The sequence below is a fragment of the Zootoca vivipara genome, chromosome 1 (assembly GCF_965207765.1).
Source record: "Zootoca vivipara chromosome 1, rZooViv2.hap1.1, whole genome shotgun sequence".
NCBI lineage: Eukaryota > Metazoa > Chordata > Lepidosauria > Squamata > Lacertidae > Zootoca > Zootoca vivipara.
Window position 1 is genome coordinate 122,215,451 of NC_142582.1, and position 18,888 is coordinate 122,234,338.

Consider the following 18,888-nt stretch of genomic DNA (forward strand, 5'->3'; position numbering starts at 1 on the left):
CCCATTCTCTTTCATACGTTTCGTTATCTTGCTCTCTTATTTTTGATGTATTCCACCATCTTCTTGCGCCAGTCATCTTCTTGCGCTAGCCCTTGAAGACCTCTTGGAAATGTCAGCTGATTCAAAACACAGTAGCTAGACAGTTTTGGGGGGGCAGGTGCTATGTGAACCGCATCTCACCAGTGCTTCTAAGACTTGCCTGTAAGACTGTAGGGTCCATCATCGAGCCTGACCTTCCTGTGAGCCATTTTGGCTACCTGAATACAGTGACCAGGTTGCCATTAGTATAGATTCTCCTCCCATATTGCTCCCTCCAGCATATACTTTTTTCAGATTCAAATGTACTTAGGATAAATTTTTCTCCATTATGAATTGATCCCCACACCCCCACTTAAAACCCTCTCTTTCTCGCTAGGTTATCTGCTACGTTTCATATTTCCAAGGCTAATAATACACGTAGCTTTCCCCCCCCAAAAGTGTTTGTGGTGTTGCCAAAGGAATTTTGGTTTAGCCTCTGAAATGATCCCACCTCAAAGATTCTCCCCACCCGCTTGCATGCTACCAATTAAAATATAGCCTGAAATGAGCTATTTATTTCAGCTGCTACTGTTGCTACACTGAAAGAGCCTGTCACTCAATGCAAATTTACAGGACCTGGGGAAAAAAGAGAGAGGAGAGAATAAAATAAATTGCACATGGATTCCAAGCAATTAATTTTAATTTCAATTTTATTTTTTAAAGAAAAAAAGAAAACATTACAAAAATCAAAACATCCTCATCTATTTTCCAGGAGGGACACCGTAAGCATCTTTTCCTCATTTATTCTGCAGTTTTCCTAGCCTAGGAAAATAAAGAGTTGTGCAAATTAGAAAAAAATAAAAAATAAAATAAAAAAGGTAGTCACCAGGATTTCTTGGAAAGTCTCCAGATTAAAGTGTTCTTTCTTTGCTGGCTGGCTCTCTTAATTTCCTAATTTCACACTGTTTCTACTTCATCACCGTCTCCCCATTTTGCCTTCTCAGCTTATTCAGCAATTGCCTGAGGTTCTTTGCCACTTTGTAGTTTTATCAAGAGGCAAAAGGAAGGAGGGAGACCTGAAGAGATGTGAGCTCATTTTGTTTCCTCTTGTTGTGCTGAGGTATTATTCAGCCACAGAAGTTGAATATGTAAATATGATGGAACACCACTCTGTCAGCTCTTTTGCTGGAACACTTTTCTTTTCCTTTTCCTGGTGAGGACTCAAGTTGAGAGATTACGGCTTCTGTGTTCAGGAGCAAGACACTCAAAAGACACCATACGTATTAATAGTGGTTGTTACAAGTAGGGACTGCAACAGAAAATGGCATCATGGAGTGGCCATGTTCAGTACTCTCCTGTCCAACCTCCCTCTCTCCCAGTTTTGCATTGGATTTTTCAGGGGGTGGGGTTTAAGTCCTTATGTGGCTCTTCCTCTGGGGGCTTTACTAGATTCTGCTGATACATCTCTCTAGTTTTGCTAGATAAGCAACAATCCCAAGCTTTCAGGGATGCGGGTGAAGCTGTGGTCTAAACCACTGAGCCTCTGGGGCTTGCCGATCAGAAGGTCGGCAGTTCGAATCCCTGTGATGGGGTGAGCTCCCGTTGCTCTGTCCCAGCTCCTGCCAACCTAACAGTTTGAAAGCACACCAGTGCAAGTAGATAAATAGCTACCACTCCGGTGGGAAGGTAAACGGCGTTTCTGTGCGCTCTGGTTTCTGTCACGGTGTCCCGTTGTGCCAGAAGCGGTTTAGTCATGTTGGCCACATGACCTGAAAAGCTGTCTGTGGATAAACGCCGGCTTCCTTGGCCTGAAAGCGAGATGAGCGTCACAACTCCACAGTCGCCTTTGACTGGACCTAATCCTCCAGGGGTCCTTGACCCTTCTTTTCTTTTTTACCTAAGCTTTCAACTTTGTAAACAGAAGGATTTATTTAGGAATTTCTGAGCATGCAAATTATATTCTTAGAGAGAGGTGGGGTGGTGGAAGAGGTCTGAATCTGAGACAATCCAGATTAATATCCTTTACAGTCATACCTCATGTTGTGTCTGCTGGAGGTTGCATTTTTTCGTGTTACGAATGTGGCGGAATACTTCTGGGCTTCGCCGTGCGCGCATGCGCAGAAGCACTCTATTGCGCTTTCATGTGTGCGCAAAAGTGCCACTCGGGTTACGGACTTTTCGGAGTGTGAATGGCACCCTGGAATGGATCGGGTCCGCTGTATTTATTCATAAGAATTATTCCCCATCCTTCACCATAAGGTCCCAGGGTGGGTTACAACAATACAGTGTACAATTTTAAGATGGAGCTTGGGGTGGGTGGTCCTCACATCCCAGAGAAAGGCAAATTAACCATTCTGGATGGGAGTCTCTCTCTGAAGGAGCTAGTGCTTCATGTCATTCTGTGCATTGTTTTCAGAAACGTGCATTTTTGCGCACACTTTTGGGTTGGAGAACGGCTACAAAGAATTAGGAGAAGCAAGGATTCCCAAGGGTAGGTGTGAATTGGTTGAGTTTGTGGTTCTGTTAGTGTGAACTGGGTAAGTTTGCATGTAAATGGATTCAAGTTGCAAGAAACGAGATTCCGATTAAACCACCAGGAAGAACTTTCTGACGGTAAGAGCTGTTCAGCTGTGGAACAGACTTCCTCAGGTGGTTATGAACTCTCATTCTTTGGAGGTTTTTAAGCAGAGCTTGGATGGCCACCTGTCATGGATCCTTTGGTTGAGATTCCTGCATTGCAGGGGGTTGGACTAGATGACACTCGGGGTCCCTTCCCACTCTGCAATTTTGTGATTCCATGAACAAATTTCTCTCCCATCCCTTCATTCAACTGAAAATGCAGTAATTCTATTGACCAGGGGTCCCCAAACTTACCCAGCTTTGGGCCGGATGCCTGCCGCGCCAATTGCGTGGTGGGCTGGAGGGTGGGGGAGCGCGCAGGGGTGCGCAGCTGTGTGCGCCCATGCACATGCGCAAACGCTATTTCTGGCACACTCCTGACCTGGAAAGCGCCGGAAATAGCTTGTGCGCATGTGCAGAAGCCTCCTCCGACCCGGAAGTACACCAAAAATGATGCTTGCGCGTGCACACAGGCTATTTCTGGCGCTTTTCCAGGTCAGAAGTTGCCACACCGGTAAGAGCGGGCGGTGGCAGCGGGCGGCGGGGGTTCCCAGGGGCTGCATGAAAGAGCCTCGGGGGCCATATGTGGCCCCCAGGCCATAGTCTGGGGACCCCTGCTATTGACCATTTAAAGGTCTGAAACTGCAGGGATGTTGGAGCAGAGCCCATCCCATACATGCCCATGTCTCACCTCCAGTCCTTCTGAGAATCCATGGAAGGAATGGCTGAAAAGGGCTAATCCCCTCCAAAATAATTCATAATCCTAGCTAAAGCAAACAAATGAGAGAGAGAGAGAGAGAGAGAGAGAGAGAGAGAGAGAGAGAGAGAGAGAGAGCGCTTTGCACTCCTTGTCTTCTTTATCATCACTGTGTGGCAGAGAGATGCGCAATATGTTGTCCTAGGATTCCTGCTGTTCTGATAACTCCCTTGTCATTTACTTTGCAACCCAACACTTTTATTCAAATGGCATCTGGTGTATAATAAGACTTTTTTTTTTTAAGCATCAAAAAGGTGATGACATGTTCATCACAATAATTATGGGCTGATGCAGGCAATGGCCAGTTTCATGGTTTTTGTTGCCTTTAGCAGTGGGTTTTATTTGGTCACACACCCAGGAGGAAGACTTGGGAGGCCAGCTTGGGCTGAAGGTTATATTTATATCCCTCTTTTCCCCCACTGTGCCTCCCACAATGCATTCTGGAGGGTCTCCAAGTCTCTGGAACAGATTTTGAGGACCCACAGGAGGGCTTGGAAGAGATGAGAGGGTCTGAAAGAGAGAAGTCCTAACATGTGAGCAGAAGCTAATAATAATAATAATAATAATAATAATAATAATAATAATAATAATTTATTAGTTATACCCTGCCCATCTGGCTGGGTTTCCCCAGTCACTCTGGGCGGCTTCCAACAAAATATTAAAATACAATAATCCTTAGATATTAAAAAGCTTCCCTAAACACTCCTGCACCAGCAGTGTTGGGTATGTCCCTTTGTTAATACATTCACATGCCACACTTCCTGCAAGGAGTTCAGGGGGTATACAATTCATAGAGTGGTCACCCTCTCTTCACAGGTAAATCTGAGAAATGTAGCTCCGTGAAGGGAATAGGAGTCTCCTTAATGACTCTTAGCTACTTTAACAAACCACAGATCCCAGAATTCTTTGTGGGAAGCCGGGACTGTTTAAAGCGGAACCAGAGCATATTAAATGTATGGTGTGAATGTGGCCTAAGTAAATTTCCAGCTTAAACCTTTATAGTCTTCTCTGTCTTCCTTGCAGCGAGACAAAAAAAGCTACTCTGCAACATGGCCACCCAGCAAACGTCATAACCAAGTGGGGATTTGAACCTGATTTGCGCCTGAAACTCCCTAAACCTAACTTGACCCTCTAACTATGCTGGCTGCTGTTCAAGGACCACCATTTAGTTCTATGGGACAAAGTAAATGAGTTGCAATCTGGAAGCAGCTGACAGCAGGATAAAATCTTCCCCAGGGTAATCTGAGTGGGACCCCTGAAACATTAATCTTTTTTTAAAAAATTTTTTTTTGAAAGAAATCTTTATTTGCATACTTTAAAAAATACAAAAATACAAAGAAAACTAAAAAAACTCAACAAAATAATACAACTCAACTTTTTTAAAAAATACAAATACAGATTTACAAATAATGAAATAAAGGAAAAGAAAGAAAAGGAGGAGGGAGGGGGGAGGTCAAACCCAGCTTAAAATGGACCCCTTTGTTTCCCAATGCCCATGGGTATCACTGGTGGCAGAAGTGGTCTTGTGGGTGGAGGGCAAATGAAGGGACTGAGCTTATTTTGTATGTTTTGTATGTTTTGTTTCTATAAAAATCAATAAAAATTATTATAAAAAAAGAAAGAAAAGAAAAGAAAAGAAAAGAAAGAAAAAAAAACAGGAAAAATGGTACCAAAGAGAAAATCAAAAGGAAAAATTAAAAAAATTAACTTCCTATTGTTTGGACATTGCTTTCCTTTTTAGAAATTTAACTTTGTCCTGCTTTATCTTATCCTGCTTAATTTACATAGCTATCTAACTTTGTTATCTAATGCAAATATTTTAATCTATCTTATTTATCTATGTTCTATTCTCTGAGGATTTAAAGGAAAAACCAAAAGAAGTTTTTAATACCGTGTTTCTCATATTATAAGACACATCTTATATTTATTTTTTCCTCAAAAAAACAACACTATGGCTTATTTTCAAGGGATGTATTATTTTTTCCTCCTCCTCCTGCCGCGGCCGGCATTGCTGCTGCGCCTATCACTATGTCTTATTTTTGGGGTATGGCTTATATTCCTTGAATGCTTAAAAATCCTGCTATGGCTTATTTTATGGGTATGTCTTAAAATATGAGAAACAGGGTAATGAATATTTTCTGTATGTATTTCAATCAAAGCATATCACCAAATTTATATTTATATTTTCTTTAATTAAGTAATCTTCTACATATTTCCATTCTGCTTTGCATTTTTGCTTTGGGGTATTCCTAATTGCTGCTGTCATTTTAGCCAAATTCATAAATTCCACTAGCTTTTCTTGCCAATCCAAGATCGTTGGTACTTTCTCTCCCTTCCAATTTTTTGCAAAGCTAAAAAATAAAGAATTATTAGATCTGGAAGGATTTAGAAATATCTCAGGTTGGCACTCATATTTAATGCAAGGGGAAAAAAGGAAGCCTTAAAGAATTTTCAGATCATGTTTTCAAAAAAGCATTATTAAAAATTTGGATAGATTACAAGTATATTTTGGAATTAAAAACTCCCTGAAACATTAATCTATCTGTGTTCTTTATTTTTTTTTATTTTACTCAGGGACAATCAGGACAAGGGTGTGGACTCTAAGAACAAACTTGTGTATTATTATTATTATTATTATTATTATTATTATTATTATTATTATCATTGACATGTTTTCAATGGACAAAAGAATCTGTAGCGTCGTAATGAAGTGTTCACAAACCACGGTGCCCTACCAAGTGACGTTAGAATAGTATCTTCTTGTATGTTCAGGTATGCCCCACGCGAGGAACTAGGAATTGAAAGTGTAAGCAGGTTGAGCTCTTAAATCTTGAGATGTGTCACACACTGTAAAAGCAATCTGTGTTTGATGAGTGTATCTAATGAGCTGAGTCTTGGTAAATCTTCAGCCTTTCATGTCTAAGGACTCACTCCAACAAATGAATGTAGAAAATGTATCTGTTCTCATTTGCATACGTTGCTGGAGAAAGTACTGGAGAGAAAGGATGGGGGTGGGGGTGGGGATGGAATCTGACATAGGATAGCTTCTTCTGTGTTACTTTTTAATTAAGAAGCAGCAGCTCCGATCTTATGCAATTAGTAGGATGGCAGAATCTCTCCCCTACACATTGTTCTAACATGTAAATCCTTGATATAGCACTACATTTATGAAGTCTTGCATCTGAACTATCTTCTAATGATAACGTTTCAGGAGGGGGGGTGGAACCCCAAACCCACCAGCCCATAATATCTGCATGGTAATCGCTGCGGGCGGTATATGAAGTGCTAGACAGGATGTGAAAAGCTGGACCAGAGTGTATGATTAACTAATAATATAGTCAAGGGATTGTATAAAATGATGGCGTGTATGTCTGGGACCCCTTTATTGTATTGCTGGATTTGTAATGCATATTTAAACACTGCTTTTCTTTGCACTTCTTTCAAGATGTCAAATCAGACTCCTGGCACACAGAATCTGCTACAGGTAACATATCTGTCCCCGCTTCTCCACGCCTTGCTATAAAACTCTCCCCTCTGCCCACCTTAGAAAATCAAGAGAGCTCTTAAAAAACAACAACACCATATCCATAAAAGATGAATGGAATCAGTCTTGTTAAATGCAAATGAAGAAGGTAAATGCACATAGCATTCAGCTAATGGCTTGCTAAGGAATGCCATCAGTGTTCCAAGATCTTCTGCAATGATTGAGAGAAATGAGCGCTGCCTTGGCGGCCAGATGCTAAATATATCAAGCTAGTTAAGGAGCTAGACAGATAATATGCATGGTGATGGATCAATATTCTCCAAGGGAGGATGAAAATTCTCACAACACTTCAGGGGGAGCTTGAAAAAAAATACATTTATTTCTTAAAAAAAGAAGATGCTCAGAAAACTATCTTTTGAGACATTTCAACAAAAATGTATTTCATTAATTTTATATCCCGCCTCTCTTGTGTCAGGCAACATGTGGTTCTGAGGCACTCACCCATTTGGGCATCTTTAGCAAAGTGACGGCTTCATGTAGCTTCAGACCATAACCTATCCCTTTTTCCCAAACTTGGGTCTCCAAATTGTTTTTGGACCACAACTCCCATCATCCCTAGCTAACAAGACCAGTGATCAGGGATGATGGGAATTGTAGTCCGCAAAGAGCTGGAGACCTAAGTTTGGGAAATTCTGGCCTAGATAAATCTCTCTCTCTCTCTTTCTTTTAACTTAGGGGTGGAGTACCATTAACACTTCAGAAGGTGTTAGAGTACAACTCCCATCATCTGTGACGACTGGTCGGTGACAGAAGCCAATAGGAGTTGGAGTCCACCAATATCTGGAGGCCCACAGGTTCCCCACCCCAAGAATACGGCAAAAGCAGCATCCCAAGACCATGGCTTAGTGGCAGCGCATATGCTTTGTATATGGAAAGGTCCAAGTTCAATCCCCAGCATCTCCAGGTAGGGACCTGAAGGGACCCCACCTGAAATCCTGGAGCCACTGCCTGTAGACCAGACTGGGTCTTCTAGGTCTAGACCAGGGGTTCTCAAACTTTTTTCCTCTGTGCCACACTTTCAGGGGAAAAAATAAAATTGGTCACGCTACACCAATTTTTTTATCGGTAAGAAATAGATTGGAAAACAAAAACAAACGATTCCCAGCAGTGCTTGATTTATAACGTAGAACACAACTATTTTAAAATATGATCCCGGGACATCCAGAAGGCTAAAACAATGCAGCTACATAAGAACATGAATCATTCCCAAAATATAATTATGAACAAGCCTCTTACACGGCGGCTAACGGGTTGAGGTTTAATCCTGACAAGACAGAAGTACTGGTTTGGGGGGTACAGGAGACGGGCAGGTGTGGAGGACTCCCTGGTCCTGAATGGGGTAACTGTGCCCCTGAAGGACCAGGTGCGCAGCCTGGGAGTCATTTTGGACTCACAGCTGTCTATGGAGGCACAGGTTAATTCTGTGTCCAGGGCGGCTGTCTACCAGCTCCATCTGGTACGCAGGCTGAGACCCTACCTGCCTGCGGACTGTCTCGCCAGAATGGTGCATGCTCTAGTTATCTCCCGCTTGGACTACTGCAATGCGGTCTACGTGGGGCTACCTTTGAAGGTGACCCGGAAACTGCAATTAATCCAGAATGCGGCAGCTAGACTAGTGACTGGGAGTGGCCGCCAGGACCACGTAACACCAGTCCTGAGAGATCTACACTGGCTCCCAGTACGTTTCCGAGCACAATTCAAAGTGTTGGTGCTGACCTTTAAAGCCCTAAATGGCCTCAGTCCTGTATACCTGAAGGAGCGTCTCCACCCTCACCCTCCACCCCGGACACTAAGATCCAGCACTGAGGGCCTTCTCGGTAGTGGCACCCGAGATGTCAAGGCAATAAACAACTATTTTACATTTAGAAGACAACTGAAGTCGGCCCTGTTTAAGGAAGTTTTTAATGTTTCATGCTGTACTGTTTTTAATATTTGGTTGAATAATAATAATAATAATAATTTATTATTTATACCCCACCCATCTGGCTGGGTTTCCCCAGCCACTCTGGGCGGCTTCCAACAGAAAAATGAAATAAAATAATCTATTCAACATTAAAAGCCTCCTTAAACAGGGCTGCCTTCAGATGTCTTCTATAAGTCTCGTAGTTGTTTTTCTCTTTGACATCTGATGGGAGGGCGTTCCACATGGCGGGCGCCACTACCGAGAAGGCCCTCTGCCTGATTCCCTGCAACTTGGCTTCTCGCAACGAGGGAACTGCCAGAAGGCCCTCGGTACTGGACCTCAGTGTCCGGGCAGAACGATGTATATTATTACATATAGAACCATAGAGTTGCAAGGAACTCTGAGGGTCCTCTAGTCCAACCCCCTGCAATACAGGAATATGCAGCTGTCCCATATACAGGGATCGAACCCTACTTGATTGAGCTCCTATTTGCGAGCAGAAATATTGGCTTGTTTCAGAACGTTGCCCCTTTTGCTTGCGGAACAACCAAAGCATGTCAAAGAGCTGAAGCAGAACACATAATTGACTGCTGTTGTGATATACGATGCTACAATTTACTACAAATCACTGAATAGTAAATTTTATTTTGTTTTTATGGTTTTCTACAGATGTTATGACTTATGGCCTTGACAAATAAGGTGATTCACTGAAGCTATGTGCAGATGCTCTTTCTTCTTCCCTCATGCTTAGAAGCACAGGAGGGGAGGGTGTGAAGGATCACCTGTATTCCTATCACCTGGCCCCACTACCCCTTGTGCCATAACAGAAACAAACAAACAAACAAACACACACACAAACAAACAAACAAACACACAAGCAAACTAAAATAACTAAGTATATCTAGAGCTGGTTTGGGATGAAAGTCTTGTCGTTTTGCTCTTAGGCATTGAAATTGCCAGCTAGGGTTTGGCAAATTTGTCAGTTTGGGTTTCTCTCCGTTTCTCATTTTTCTGACCTTAAATTCCCGTTCTCTGCATTTCCACATCATCTTTGCAATTTCTTTCTTTCTTTCTTTCTTTCTTTCTTTCTTTCTTTCTTTCTTTCTTTCTTTCTTTCTTTTTAAAAAATAAACCAGTGCTCATGAAAATTCATCAGTATTTTCTCTTAACATAGGCATTTTACACACGTTTCCCTAATACCCACATTAGTGCTTTTTTTGGGTGGGCGTGATCTCACGGGGGTCCACGTGACTCACTCGGGAGTGTGGCTCCTGAAGATGTCCATTAGCTGATTGGTGGCTACAGTGATTCCCTTTCATAGAATCATAGAGCTGGAAGGGACCCTGAAGATCATCTAGTCCGACCCCCTGCAATACAGGAATATGCAGCTGTCCCTTACGGGGGATTGAACCTGCAGCCTTGGTGTTATCAGCACCACGCTCTAACCAACTGAGCTATCCAGGCTCAGTTGCCAACAAAATCCAAATGGGTCAGGACCACCAAATTCCAGGTATAAATCTATTTAAAATAGATTTCTCCTCCAGGATAAAACCATGCAACTTTGACTTGTCCTCCCCCCCCGCTTCCCCCCCTTTCGCCTAAAGCTTGTATTATCCTTATAAAAGTTGCACCATCTCTGTTCTCTCATTTCCTTCTACCTGCGGCAAAGGGCGATCATGTTATTTTAAATATTTACATCAAGTTACTTTATACGTTACTGTGGTCTTGAGGCACGGAGGCTCCCTGGGGTTGGTCACTGGGCCCTTAGATCCAATTAGCACTCAAGGTCAAGAGAGCATTACACTGACAAAAAGCGGGGAGAGAACCATCCTGGTTGGTTAGAAAACTTGCCTTGCTGATTAAGGGCGGCCTTTGGAGCAAATGAAATTACAGCCCAAGAAATCTGATTGCGTCGGTGCTCGAGTGAGGTAGCGTCTCAGTGCTCAATTTCCCTAGCCATATGCTCCAAGAATTCAAAAAAACTTCACATCAGAAGAAGGCAAAGGAAGAGCCCAAGGCAGTGAATGTAACACTGCATGGAGAATGAGGAGAAGGGTTAGCAGAGGAATTTCTCAGCGGGACAAAGAGCTTTCATTTCACTTATTTATTTTGAAGATGAACTGAGTGTTAAGAACATAGGAATGCAGGAAGCTTCCTTATCCGGAGTCAGACCAACCTAGCTCAGTAATGCCTAAACTGACTGGCAGTCTCTCTCTAGGATTTCAGGGAGGGGGTCTCACCCAGTCCTACTGAGAGATGCTGTTGATTGAACCTATTGTGTTTTATTTTTCTGTTGGAAGCCGCCCAGAGTGGCTGGGGAGACCCGGCCAGATGGGCGGGGTATAAATAATAAATTATTATTATTATAACCGGAGACTTCTACGTGAAGAGCAGATGCTCTACCACTGAGCTGTGGTGCTTCCTCTAAATCCGTATATCCCAAACTTGAGTCGCCAGCTGTTTTTGGACTACAACTCCCATCACCCCTAGCTAGCAGAACCAGTGGTCAGGGATGATGGGATGGGAATCGAAGTCCCCAAACAATTGCAGACCCAAGTTTGGGAAATGATGCTCTAATTGTTGGATGGGGCTTCTGCTGTCCGTCTGCAAGCCACAGTTTGTACAATAACCATTTGGACAGTCATGAGAACATAAGAAGAGTCAATGGCCCATCTAGCCAGCATCCTGTTCTCACAGTGGCCACCCAGATGACCGTGGGAAACCCGCAAGCAGGACCTGAGCACAAGAGCCCTCTCCCCTATGGTTACCAGCAACTGGTATTCAGAAGCATTATTCCCTTTGAATGTGGAGCCAGAGTGCAGCCTTTGTGGCTAGTTGCTATTGATAGGTTTATCCATGTTGGTGGCCATCGCTCCCTCCTGTAGCCCAATACATCTTATTGACCTGAATTGGAACAACAAATGGCACCCCACTGCTCCAAGTTAAGTTACATAGTAAAGGTAAAGGTACCCCTGACAGTTAAGTCCAGTCGCGAACGACTCTGAGGTTGCGGCGCTCATCTCGCTTTACAGGCCGAGGGAGCCGCCATTCGTCTGCTTCTGCAGACAGTTTTTCTGGGTCATGTGGTCAGCATGACTAAGCCACTTCTGGCGAAACACCGTGACAGAAACCAGAGCGCACGGAAACACTGTTTACCTTCCCGCCGGAGCGGTACCTATTTATCTACTTGCACTTTGATGTGCTTTCGAACTGCTAGGTAGGCAAGAGCTGGGACCGAACAACGGGAGCTCACCCTGTCACGGGGATTCAAACTGCCGACCTTCCGATCTGCAAGTCCAAGCGGCACAGTGGTTTAAACCACAGCGCCACCTGCTGAGTACTGAGGACCAACTCCAGATTTGAGAGGGCCCTGGGTGAAATATCCTCTGGTGAGTTCCCTCTTTCATTAGCAGAACTTGATAGGATTACACTGCTGCAGTGGCAGTGATTGAAGCAGCTTTGCCTGGCTAAATAAATTTATTCTGCCCCGCCCACCCACACCCCGCCAATGTTCCAGAGCAAGGCTAGGTCATGGATAGAGATGGATGGATCAGCCTAAGTCCATTCTGCGTCAACCTTGCTAATACTCAGTTGTAGTTACGCTCCATCCCATTTTTCACAGAGTTTCCAAAAGAATGCATGAAAAATCTTAATGTACATTGTATGCATTTTGTACATGTTCTTCCATTAAACTACACATTTTCCCAGTGCCGTTTTCTCTGAAAGTTGCTTTTTGCAAAGGTTTTTTTTTTTTAAAAGCAAAATCCATGTGCACACACTTTGAGGGACTGAAGGTACATTGCTCAAGATGTAGAAGAGCATCATTTGACTGATAGCTGCATTCTGATCTGCAAACAAGTTTGGGAATGTTGATTTGGGTTGGTCCTCTGTGAAATTCAAACTGAATGAATTTGGCCCTCATCCTTAGCAGTGTAGGAAATGTACATCATCTATCCACTTGTTGCTGCTCAGGGTGATGGGTCAGGAAAACAAAATGAAAGGAACCCCAGGGAATGCATTCATTGGCAGAGGACCCTACCTGAGTACTTTCTGCCCGGGCAGCTGGCCAAGGATTCTGGGCATTGAGGCTGACCCTGAGAGCACCTACCACATCTATCCTTCTGTGGTGTTAAGATTGGCACAGGAGCCTCTCTTGATAGTTCCACCAACCTTGAGAACATAGTGAATAGAGACCTGGGAGCAGGGTTTCTCTGTGACAGTTCCTAAGCTGTGGAACTCCCTTATGCAGGGACACACTAGCATTTTGCTTGTACAGCTTCCACTGTATGCTAAAGATGAAGCTCTTTACCCTAATCTTTGGCAGTCAAGGTACATTATTATGTACATTATGGAGCATCTCCACCCCCATCGTTCAGCACGGACACTGAGGTCCACCTCCGAGGGTGAGAAGCGAAGTTACAGGGAACCAGGCTGAGGGGCTTCTCAGCAGTGGTGCCCACCCTGTGGAATGCCCTCCCATCAGATGTCAAACAGATAGACAACTCTCTGACTTTTAGAAAACATCTGAAGGCAGCCCTCTTCAGGGAAGTTTTAAATGACTGATGTCATATTGTGTTCGAATTTGTTGGAAGCTGCCCAGAGTGGCTAGAGTAACCAGTTTTACTTTGTTTTATCTGTTTTTATAACTGTGTCCTGTGCTGATGCAACCTACCCCATACCTGCCAAATCCTGGACGGAAAAATTCCAGGATCGGCAGCCGCGCGACACCGGAAGTTGCGTAGACGCAACTTCCGGTGGCACTTTGCCCTTCTATGGGCACCAGAAAATGCCGGCGCCGGCGCCAGAAGTCGTTTCTATGCATGACCGGAAATGCGTAAAAGCGACTTGCGGCGCTGGTGCCGTCATTTTCTGGTGCCCATAGAAGGGCAAAGCGCCACCGGAAGTTGCGTCTACGCGTTTCCGGACATGCGTAGAAATGACTTCTGGTGCTGCCGCCGCCATTTTCTGGTGCCCATAGAAGGGCAAAGCGGCACCAGAAAAATGGCCGCCGGCGGGAGCGGATTTAAGGGAGAATAATGGGATAATAACTGATACGGGAGACCGCCGGGAAACGGTAGGAAAAAATGGAGTTTCCCGGTGAAAGCGGGATACTTGGCAGCTGTGACCTACCCCTGAGACCTTACGGTGAAAGGTTGGTAAGACATCTTATAAAATAAATAGATGAGATAACACTGTGCACCAAATAGAACTGCTTGGTGGGCGTAAATGAGCCATTAGGCCATAGATTCCCCACCACTGTGGTATATGAACCATTGGCTGAGGAGGAAAGCAGAAGGCCCCTTGCTTGTATAAAATGAAATCAAGCGGATTAACTTAAATTGATATCCTTACTTACATTGTTTCCTAAGCAAGCAATTCTGAGGGGGAGTGGATGATATTTCTCTCAGCCGTGCTGTAATGTCTTCAGTATTTGAAGGATGCTCTTTACTGCACTGTCAGGAAAAGACAAAGGATAAGAAGCATTGTTTAGAAGCATCGAAGAAGAAATCAAAATGATGATGTAATGGCTCAACCCAGGAAACAATTAGAAGATCATTTTTACTAAACATTTTACGATTCCACATTTGCATCTGGGGAATATTAGAGTAAATATAGCATGAGGAAATTAGTCTTAATTTCATGTTAATGGAAAAATCAATTCAGTTCTAATTATGTTATGATTTATAATATACAATCCGGCAGTTCTTTAAATGCTTTGATTAGGTTGTTCAATTGTTGATTTTCTACCCTCAACCTAAATAAGATTAATTCTGTTTCTAATCACACATTGAAATGCATAAATCTATTGGCAGTAGAGTCTACTTAACCTCAGGGAAGCTGGAATAAAAAGAGAAGGAAGTATATTAATTACAGTATTTTCTATACATGAATGTTCAAGAAGGCCTGTGAGCCCACAAGTCTAGAGAACTTGGCCACTGAGGGGAAATGAGTCACATCACAGAAGAGATTGGGCCACCTGCTGATGGTGCTGAAAAGAGTCATGTGCAGAATAAAAGGCCTCATGAAGGCCTGTTTGTGGAGAGAGAAATTGCAGGGAACATTTCACCAAACTTCTCTGCCAGAGAGGAGACGTTCTCAAAGAGTTTCTCAAAGGCCAGGCTCACCATTCGCACAGCTTCTTCCTTTGTTTAAACCTTTTTTATTATTATTTTGCTGTCTCTGCAAGTGGCAGCAGCAACTGTGGTGGCGATGGGACCGCCATTTTGTATCCACCATGATGCCCTGAAGTTAGAGTCATTCTGGGATGCTGATAGAGGGTGTGTGTGAGAGACAGAGAGGGGTGTGGAATGGCAGCCGCCACAGAAAATGGCAGGCAATATGCTGAGAGAATTCTGCAGAGTGGCCTTGTTATTCTAGGGGCATGTGAAAAAGAGACACCTCAGAAATAAATGTCTTCAGCATCTTGTATTCCATTTGTTGAACTTGTCACATATTAGAAAACTTGGTCATGTGATTCTCCTCCTACATCAGGGTAGTCAACATGGAACCTTCTAGAAGTTTTGCACGGCAACACCATAATCCCTCACCAGTGCCCAAACTGGCTGAGGAGGTTGTGTCCACAATATCCCGACATTATCATGTTGTTAAGACCACAAGGTTGTCCTGACAACATTTTTTGGAGTGGGTATGGTGAATATTCTTATCATTCTAGTTTCTGTTTTGTTTTAAATGTATCTGTTGTTTTTTGTGTTTTTAATTATTTTATATGCAATTTATTTTATGTGTAAATCAATGTGAGACAGTGGTTTAGAAGGTGTAATAATAATAATAATAATAATAATAATAATAATAATATTCAAGTAATGCATGATTAAAGACCCAGCGTAAATTATGCTGATCCATAAAGCATGTCAGAAGGGAATTAATATAGAAGATACCCTCTGGCTGAATCAAAATAATGCAGTACTCTGAGTTTTGGTGGGCAAACATAAAAGGGATGAGAAAATAAATAAATAGAGGTTCAAGATTCACCACTGCTGAGAGAATGATGTTTCAGGAAGCTGTGTGAGGTACATCCTGAGGCATTCTGACAGCTTGTGGAGCGGAGAATCTCAGGAGTATTTACATCTCCCTTTCTAATTTAAAACAAAGAAAACAGGGGTGAGGAGGTGTTTTCTAAGCTTGAAATGGGACTTTCGTAAGCCTTGAAGGGTTGATCTTCCTTGTAGCATTGCAGATTGTTTAGACCAGATTTGGACAGATTTTCGACTTGTGGTATTTATTTTGGTTTCAGTTAGAACCCCCAAAGGGATCAAGTGGACCCAGGTGCCAAATAGTGGTTCATGTTGGTGAGCACAGAACACATACCCTCCAACACTTCTCCCTTGAAAATAGAGATGTGCTATTATTACCATATTATTATTATTATTATTATTATTATTATTATTATTATTAATAATAATAATAATAATATTATTATTACCCTGCCCATCTGACTGGGTTAACCCAGCCACTCTGGGCATATTTCAAAATATATAAAAACATGATAAAACATCAAACATCAACAAACCTCCCTATACAGGACTGCCTTAAAATGTCTGTTTGGCTCAGGGGTCACATAACTCCATACACTCCAACATTTCTCCGATAAAAATAGGGATGTCCTAAGGAGAAGCAGGACATTCCAGGATCAAATCAGATACTGGGATGGCTTTTGTAAATACGGGACTGTCCCTGGAAAATAAAGGCACTTGGAGGGTCTGAGAACAACAGGTGCCTCTGAGCTAGAGATGTGGAAGAGACAGGATCCAGTTCTCATTTAAAAGCTGGATCTAAAAACAAGAACCGCTAAAAAGATTTTTAAAAGATCAGTCATTAAAATACAATTAAACATTTGATAGAATTAAAACGATGTACAGCTATAAATTCCGTTTGAAACATACCCATAGTTACAATGAAAACAGCATGGCACCAGACCTTTAATTGCGTGCCGAGGCCCCCCAGAAAATTCCCCCCAATAACTCAGACAGAAACATCATTTTAGGTTTTGTTTTTGGCATAATTTTGGCCACAACTTTATTTAAATTACAAATTTTAAATTGAGTGTTGGCCTTAGGCTTTGGTTAATCTTCTGCCCCACGGTGGGACAGGACCAGCTCTGGCTTTCCTACGATAGGAAAGTCAAGTAAACACCCCATGGGGGGGGGGAGACAGCTGAGTCCAGGCCATCTCCCCTCCACCAGAAATGTTCCCCAAGGCTCGTGCTCTGTATTGGCCCCAGCCTCGCACCACTCCGGGGTGTAAGGACGAGAGCCCCGGAGCCCCAGGATTCCTTTAACGGAATACTTCTATAAGAGCATCATTGAGGGGCATGCACCTCCATGCGATACCCCTCCCAAATTTATCAACCAAAGCCTAACCGCCAACCTAACAAGTTGTGACTATTTGCTGAGCAGTAGGCAAAAACCAAATGGCCATAGCCAATCAGCCAAATGGCAAAATTCCTACTGGCCCCTGAATACAGGCGGCCCCACAGGGCAAAGCAAGGTCACTCTAAACCTGCCAAGGAAAGGAGGTGGGCGGGAGGGAGATTCAATCAGCTAGCAAAAGTGAAACTGGAAGCTAAAACTCTGAGTCTTAAGCACTCACCCTGTCAATCAAAGAACTGATACATGCATTTTACCCCAGCAACACTCAGCCCTCCAATTACCTTATCTCCCTTACTTTTAGACCCACCCTTTAACACACACACCGGCTTTTTTCTGCTGGGCCCTTCCGCAACACTCATTATTCCCTAAGGGGTTAATGAGATTTAAAAGCAGTCTGTTCCCAAAAGCCTGTTGGAACAAGAAAGTCTCCACCTGCCGGCAGAAAGATACCAAGGAGGGTGCCAGTCTAGCTTCTCTAGGGAGGGAGTACTAGATTGGAAGTCCTTCAACATTGAAAGTTCAGTTTCTTACAAGAGGGGAATGAATATGGTGTTGCCTGTGTAACTGCGGTAGTTCTGGAGACCGAAATGGTTGCATGCTCAGTGCAGATCACCTTAGATCACAGTATGATCTCCTTGCCGCTGGATTTTTTAAAGAAAACAGCAGGAACTTTTACTAATGTGGTCACAAATACCCCAATTCTAAAGCACTTGGAGGAGTTGTAGCTCAAGCCGAGAGGCAGATGAAAACACCGCTTGCTTCCTCAACATCCTTCCTCCTCTTTATTATCACCATCTGGCTTTCCTTTATGGCCCCGATACACTGCACAAACTGCCGCTGTTAATATATGACGTGCAGAAAAGCTCCAGTCAGTGTTTGCCCTCCACCTCCAACAGAAGATGTAATGGAAAAAATCAGTGACCTGCTGAATTCTTAGGTTAAGTAAATTGTTACTTTCCTTGAAGTCTGTAGAAGGATGTCTGTTTCCTTTGTGACATGTTCTTACCAGGATCCATACAATGGGGTGTAATGAATGTTGCTAGTGCCTGACCCCAGAAATCACATATTTATGTATTTGGAAACACTGCAAGGCATGTTATTTGTTCCGGTCAGTAGAAATCTCAACCTCTCCTTTCTAAGCTTCTCGAAGTACATCCATCCGCTTAGGTGATTATTTTAGAATGTATGGGCAAGCTCAACGGGGGGAGAGGGGCGCACTGGAGTTTGCAAGCTGCCAAACTGCAGGCAAAATGAGAAATGAGAATTTTATGTTGTGCAGCAAGCAGTATGACCCAGGATTCTCCCTGTGTGCTGTTATCCCAATGCTCAGAAGGCAATTGGGATCAATTTAAAACAGACAAACCTTTTGGGCTGGGTCACATCTCTGCAATACATTGAAAGCACATGACGTCTGCTAAAGCAGTGTTTCTCAACCTTTTTTGGGCCACGGCACACTTGTTCCGTGAAAAAAATCACGAGGCACACCACCATTAAAAAAGTTTAAAAATTAACTCTTTGCCGCCCTATATTATAATTATGACTGTAAGAAACACTTGCCAAATATTGCTTTCCGGCGGGTCAAGCTCATTGCGGCCACAGGCAGGGCAGGAGAAAGTGAGGCAAAGATGGGGGTGTGGGATAAAAGGAAGGAGGGGAG